A 7,854-nucleotide genomic window follows, 5' to 3' on the forward strand; every position below is an offset into this window, starting at 1 on the left:
AGTAAAGCAGCGATTTTATGTGCCCGCCTTGTGTAAGATGTCAGTCATTTTCCCACTTGCATTTCCATCTACAATTTAACAAGGCAGCAGTTTATTTCCAGAAGCCCCAGCCAGACCCCAGCCAACTGCGTCAATATTTTGTTGCTTACACAAATGCCACCGTTAGAGTCAACACCGCGTTTTGGGGGAGGCTTTTTTCTCTCTTTTTAAAAAAAAAATAAAAAATAAAAAATAGGGTCCCTCCAGGATGATGTATGTCTAGTTTTTAAAATACTACGGGTAATATAAGCCTTTCAGAGCGGCTTACCTGGGTGCAGAGGCATTGCTTTAGAGGGTGAAGCGCACTACTGGAGGGCACTGACCTGACCAAAGGCATTTGCTAATTAATTCATTCTTCCAAGAGACTTAACTGCCTCTTGCCGTGGGAAACCAAGGCAAACCCGAGCCAAATCCAAAGCCTGTCAGAAAACACGGAGAGACCCTTACTGACTGCAGAAAACTTCAGAGCCGGGAGCTGGCTCCCGCTCAGCCGGTGCCAGCCGCAGGGAGCCGACACGGGGCAGCCGGCCAATTCCACTGGCTGCTGCGCTCTCTCCTGCACGGATCCGCGGTGCCGCTGTCAGGATAGAGGAGGGACACAGAGCCTGGCTGAGCCCAGGGGTCCCCACCTTCCTCAGCCCCCTCCTACGATGCTGTTTTGGGGCGTCACTCCTGCAGCAGCAGCAGGGCACGGGCTCACCCTGGCTTCTTTGACGGATGCTCTGCGGTGCGTGCCGTCCTGTCATCTTTGGCACGCTCTCCCGAAAACCCTCGGAGGTTTTCTGGTCCAGCGTGAGCTCAGTGCGGCGGGTTCATCCTTCCAGCCCAGCACCCCGACGGACCCTCTCCCAAGCCACGGAGCTCTCGAGATTCCCCCCGAGTGTCTCCCTGCATCCTCACCCACCGGCACCCCCAAAAGCTGGGTATTTTAACCCTGCACATGGCCAAGAGGTCTGACAAAATCCCAAGCCCAGAACAAGACGGGGGACAAGGAGAACCTAAAGAACAAGGTTCCCCTGGCACCGCCGGCTGGGAAAGCCCTGCAGGATCTCCTCCGCGATCCTGCACCAGCCCAGCTTTGCACGAGAACAGAGCGGCCTTAGTGTGTCAACAAGCCCTAAACACCCAAGGGCAGCTGGAAGTGAGATGCCATTATTATTTTTTTTAATTTAAAACGAACTTCTTAACCTACAGGAAAGTAAACGTTCTTCTAGGATGGCCAAGAAAACCACGCTGGGATTTTCCAAATGGGTATGACTGACTGTTTATGAGCAGAGGCTTCCAAACGCAGAAATAAATGGCTTGCTCTCAGCAGGTTTTCCTTTCTATATTTACCCTCACCTGAAATGAACATTATTGCACACTGCAACATTTATTCCCTCTGATCAGGGGAGCGGGCGAAGAAACTAACCAGCCGCAACACGTCAAATAAATTGTTAATCTGCTGTTTGCGCTGGGGCAGGGGGAGGAGGGAGTCCCCTGGTTTTTGGGCAGCACCCAGGTCCCGCTTACGACTTCCATTTCAGCTCAGCAAGGAGCCCTTCGCTTCACCCGCTCCTGCTCCTGACTGCCGAGAGCTGGAGCTGGGTGCTTTGTGGAGCTGATCCGTCGGTCCCGGCCGGGTCTCCGTCCCCCACCCAGTGGGACCTGAGCATCCTCGATTGCGCCCGGTGGAAAGGGTCACTCTCCCCGTTGCATGGGAGGAACCGAGCTCCGAGCCACAAGGACCTGCCCGAGGCTGCACAAGAAGCATTTCGCAGGGCAAGAAAGTGCACCCAGATCCCAGGCGAATGCACGAGCAGGAGACAACCCTCTCCAAAGCGCGGGGCTTTGCCATCCTCTTCCATGAGTCTCAATTTCCACACTGGGTGTTGCTCTGCCTGTTCTCAAGGTAGGAAGTCCCTAGAGACGTGAAGGTGTGATCCCTCCCAGGGACAAGTCCCTGGCAGGCATGAACTGCCCTGCCGACAAGCAAAATGGCCATAAAAGACCCAAAAGGTCCTTCCTAATAAGGGGCCAGGGGGGCTGAGCCATTGCAAACCCAATCTTAACATGAGGCCGGCCACTCATCTGTAAAATCTCTCCTAATCCCAGCCCTGGGGAAAGGAGAGGACGGGGAGATCACCCGCTTCGCCAGGACGTCGCCCACATCACATGGCTCCCGGGGTCACGCTGGCGCCCACCACCACCTTCAAATCTGGGCTTGACCTCCAATTTACCTTGAAGTTCACTAGCTAATCGTGCCAACCGCTTTGGCACGCCAGCCAGAAAGAAAAAAGGGGTTCGCATCCCCCCCCCCCCCCCCGAGAGAACGGGGGGATTAACCAGCAGTGGGGGAAGCCACTCAGTCAGCAGGGTCTGCAGGTGCCGGGGGTGACCCTCGAAGGCACCCCATGGATTTGGGCAGGGGGATGAGAACAGCCTTGCTCAGTTTGCAGGGCTCGCACGTCCCCAGTGCCAGACAGGACCTGTTTTTTTTTCCCTTTACCCCAGATCAAACTTTTCATTTTTGGAGAAGTCTGTCCTCGTCAGAATAGCTGAGCAAACCCTTCCCCAGCCAGACGTTTCAAGAGCATTTGTGTTAATCCAGATTAACGAACATAAAGCAATTTAGATAAACTGCATTAAGTCAAAAACACCTTTGAACTTTTTTTTTTTTTCCCCGGATCAAAATCCCTCCCCGAGCACTGTGTGTGGTTTGGGCCTCCCCGTACCGCAGCTTCGCCGGAGCCGAGCTCTCCACCGAGCGATAATTAAGTCAAGTCAGCAAATATGAAGATTACCCAGAGCCAGCAGCACCAGCAGCGAACCAGTGCTTTGTACATGGAACCCAAAATTGATTCTGGGTCCAGGGATGTCTGATGGGGCGATGGCACGAGGAGCATCTCCCCGGCTCCACGCATGTCTCCTGGCCACAACGCCTGGGCTCCGGCCAGGCTGCCTACGTGACCACGAGCCAAACCCCTCCAAGCCTCAGTTTACCCAGCACCAACTCATCCCCTAAGTACGCGGATGACGGGATCGGTCTGAAATGCCCTGAGATGGGGCGCTGGCCACAGAAGGCTGGGCAGGATGGGTGACGGTTTGCTCGAAGCGGCCAGTCCCCACGGCTCGGAAACGTGCGCCGTGACCGAGGTGGCAACAGCCAGCTCATGCCTATGGGATGTCTCACGGAAAAGGTCACGCACCAGCTTAGGAGGAGGGAATTAATAAATGCTGTCGTCATTGGTGAAGCATGTGGTGTGTTACAGCCACGTACACACCTTGCACACCCACCAGAGCTGTCACCGCAGCAGACACTCGCCTCTCCAAAGGACTCCCAAACCGAAATCAGGGACTACAACAGACCTGACACTGAGACACCTCTCACCTGGACGAGGTGGACACCACTTCATTCGTCTGCAGGGGAGCTGGGAGCTCCTCAGGATCCCGCCGCTTGCCCACATATTCGCACCAGCATCCAGCGCAGAAACAATCCTGACCTTGTCTGGCGCCCCAGGAGCTCCTGCAAAAATAGCTTTCCTGGCTGATGGGGCAGAGGAAAACTCCTGCCTTCCCCAGCTCTCCCCTCCCCACCCTCCAAAAACACCTGCTAACGCTTTCTGCCCTCTGCCCTAATTGCCTTCCTCCTGCAAAGAAGAGAATTGCTAACAGAGCCAAAGATGTAGCTTGTAGGCTCCTAATTCCCTCATTTTTTGGAAGTGGGGGGCTGTAACACCGACAGGGCTTTGCCTCTCCCGTTGGGACAGGGTTGGCTTTTTCACGAAGAGAACCTTCCATGGCTGGGCGGCTGTTCACAGCTCGGGGCACTGTGCTTGCTGAGCTTCGCTCCCGGGTGATTTGGATCGGGATACACCAGGAAGTTTGCTTTCGGCTGCCTCCGTCGGCGCGTGGGTGTGCAAACAGTGACCAATTTCACTGCCGGTTCGACTCCTTTAAATGGGGACTTTCACATTCATCAGGCTTGAAAAAACAACGCCATCTTTTAAACAAAAAATCCGTTTCCCCTTCCATCGGCTGCGGCTGCCGCCAAAGGTATTTCTGTTGGAACAAGCAGGCCCTTCCCAGCTGCTGCCGCCTCTCTGTGCCCGGCGGGGTCGTGCCGGTGGGTTTGCAAAATCACAGCCGTCCCGCCGGTGAGGATGTTCCATCCACGGAACTCTCTTTGTCCTGCTCCTGCCGAGAAGACAGGAGGTTTTTTGGAAAGCTGAGCTCTCCGCGCCAGGCTGGTTTTGCTCTCTTGGGGGAGTTGCTCGAAACGGGGCAGAGGGGAGATGCACGGGCTCTCCGTGGCACATTGTTCACACCGTTGGTGATGCAGATGGGTTTGCAGCTCAGATGGTCCCTTTCCAACGTGACCGTCAGAATTACAAATTTCCGACGCGATAAAAGGGCAAATTGGAAATGTCCCTATGGAGTTTGCTGCCTGACACTCAAGCACTCACCCTGAAAGACTCAAAATCCCAATTTCCTCTGTTGGGATTTCAGCTAGATGGCTTGGCTAAAATAAATGAGATTAATCTAATCAGAGAGATGGATGGAGCTCATTAAAACAGTAGATTAAAAAAACCCACCCTGCATATTACCAGTGCTCCTGAGGTCTTCTGCCTTTGTGGCAAGTTAAAGCCACCCAGGAACTGGATTCCCTTGCAGAAATCTGCAGGAAATGCATTAAAAATACATTCTGCTATTACAATTTTTCATGTCACCAGTCACTTGGGGAAGGAAACGAATGCGGGGCAAATGCATATATATTTAAATACCTACGATCGTGTCCTCTGGGATCAGGATTTATAGGCTGGGAGCGGTGGGCCCTGCTCTGAAGCAGAGACAAGAGCAAATTGAACTCACCTCAAGAGCTGTGCAGTTTTATTCTCTATAAATGCCATTTCCCCACCCTCAGCTTCCTCACACAAAGCTGAGGATCAGAAAGGGGCAGATGCTGGGTCTGGCATTGCACAAATCGGAACGGGGAGCACTGGGAGGGAATTGCTGGACAGGATTTGGGCCAGACCGGCCCCATGATGAGCTTTACTGGTTTTATTTCTCATGACCAGTTGCTTTCCTGCCCACAAGCCACCTGCCTGCCCCTTCGAGCAGAGCGATCACCTCCCAAAGCCTCTTTGTGCCCCCGATTGTGGGTGCAGGAGCTCTTTGGGATGAACCCACCACGTGGATGCTCCTGCACATGCAAACGTGACCTTCGCATGGGGCCCTGTCACCTTCCCCTGGTGTTGAGTTTTCCACAGAGCTGCTCCACTTGCCTCTCCAAGGCATCGCACATCATATTTTTGGAAATTTTTGCACAATAATTGTCAGCCTGCGTAGGGCAAGCCCTACTTCTGCCCAGGATCAGCCTGCTGCTCCGAGACCCACGTTCTCTCTTGGAAAAACAACTAAGCTAAAAAAAAAACAACCACCAACCAAAACCTGTGTCCGCTTGCCTGCAGAGTGCAGAGATACCAGTGTTAAGGTCTGTGCCGCCAGACTGCTTAGCCCTCAACCTGGGAGGAGGTGAATTCACCCCGGTCCTGGGGGGAAACCACTGCAAGCCCCACACGCCGAATGGCTCCTGGGGTGCTCGGAGCGAGAGGACAGAGCAGAGGAAGTGTCCGTGCTTCAGGGCTGCTGGTTTTCCCAGCTCGTTTCTCAGGAGCATCCACCTCCGAGCCAAGGGGCAGTCGCCATCCGATGTGGCTGCAGCGCTGCCCGAGCCAGTTTGCCCTTAGTGCTTTTTGATGGGATGATTTTTACAGCGCCCTGGGGGCTTGAGGAGACCACCGGCAGTTTAAGGAGATGGCTTGAACGAAGCCTCGTGCTGCAGACATACAGTGAGACAGAGATGGTTTCAGGCTATGGCTACCCCCGGCATGCAATCATTTATGGCAGCTAAACTGGTTACAGCTCATCAGCTGAGCTGCATTAGTTGCACTCATAGCTTGGGCACACCCAGGGCAATGGTGGCAGCTCCAACTGCCTTTAAACCTACCTGGGATCCTTTCCTTTGCAGGGGCGGCAGGCTGGGAGAGCCGTGGTGACGTTCATGCAGCCCAGCTGTAGAGCTGTAACTAATTAGGGGTGGTAACAAAGTTGTCCGTCCCCACATGGCGTGCCAGCCCTGTGCCTTTCATCCTCTGCATTGCTCTAGCCACAACACCCAGGCTTCTTCAGCGTTTTGCAGGCTTTGGAGGACAAACGGTGCCAGGAAAGGTTTGTTCAGTATATTCATTAATGACTTGGGTGATGGGACAGAGTGTCTGCTCAGCAAGTTCGCTGATGATACCAAACTGGGTGGGGTGGCTGACACCCCAGAGAGCCATGCTGCCATCCAGCGTGACCTAGACAGGCTGGAGAGCTGGGCAGAGAAGAACCTAATGAGGTTCAACAAAAGCAAGTGCAAGGTCCTCCACCTGGGGAGGAAGAATGCTAAGTACCAGTATAGGTTAGGGGTGGACCTGCTGGGAAGTAGTTCTGAGGAGAAGGATCTGGGGGTCCTGCTAGACAGTAAATTATCCATGAGCCAACAATGTGCCCTTGTGGCCAAAAAGGCTAATGGAATCCTGGGCTGCATAGGGAAGAGTGTGGCCAGTAGGATGAGGGAGGTCATTCTCCCCCTCTACTCTGCACTGGTGAGGCCACAACTGGAATACTGTGTCCAGTTTTGGGCTCCCCAGTTCAAGAGGGACAGGGAACTACTGGAGCGGGTCCAGCGTAGGGCAACAAAGATGATGGAGGGGTTGGAGCATCTCCCTTATGAGGAAAGGCTGAGAGAGCTGGGACTCTTTAGCCTGGAGAAGAGAAGGCTGAGGGGAGACCTTATTATGGCATATGAGTATCTAAAGGGTGGGTTCAAGGAGAATGGAGCCAGACTCTTTTCATTGGTTCCCAGTGACAGGACGAGGGGCAATGGGCACAAGCTAGAACATAGGAAGTTCCGTTCAAATACACGGAAAAACTTCTTTATGGTGAGGGTGACAGAGCCCTGGAACAGGCTGCCCAGGGAGGGTGTGGAGTCCCTTCTCTGGAGATTTTCAAGACCCTCCTGGATGCAGCCCTGAGTGATGTGCTCTGGGCAATCCTGCTTTAGCAGGGGAGTGGGACTAGATGATCTCGAGAGGTCCCTTCCAACTCAAGTTTCTGTGATCAAGGCCCCAGCTCCCGAATGGGCTGGCTGTCACGCCTGTCCCTCACACAGACGGGGCTGAGCGCAGGTCACCATCTCTGTGGAGCTGGGGGGACAGTGAGGCCTGAGCTCCCCCATCCCCTGCCCCATGGCCCTGCGGTGCTCTGCAACCTCCCAGCTCCAGCCCCTGACTGCGCAGGTGGCATCCCATGGGTGTTATTGGATGATTAAGAAGTGAAATAAACGCTGGGAGGAAAAAGAAAGGCAAATTGTTTATTGGCGCTCAAGGAGCCTCATCCCAGGCTGGGTGTTTTGCCCCACAGGAGATTTAATCCCAGTCCTGGTGAAGTCAAAGGTGAGGTTATAGCAAATGAGTAGGTGGCTGGAGGCAGCCACTGCTTTCTGGGCCCACCTGAAAGAAAAATGGACAGAACTAGATGAATAAAGTGAGGAGGAAGGACACCACCGCTGCTGCAAGCCCAGCCGCGCTCTCCAGAGCCTTCCTGGCACTACAGTCGCCATTTTCCCCTCACGCCCTCCGACAGGTCCGAGGTTGACACCCTGGCAGCTGACAGGTACTAAAGCCCCTCACAGGCCCCAGACCCGGCGGACCGGTCCTCGGGTGCGCCTGGAAACGCTCCCGGCGAGGCCTGGCCCGGCTGCCGCCCCCCTCCTCGCCCCCCGCCCCCCCC

Source organism: Larus michahellis, chromosome 21, assembly GCF_964199755.1.
Source record: "Larus michahellis chromosome 21, bLarMic1.1, whole genome shotgun sequence".
NCBI lineage: Eukaryota > Metazoa > Chordata > Aves > Charadriiformes > Laridae > Larus > Larus michahellis.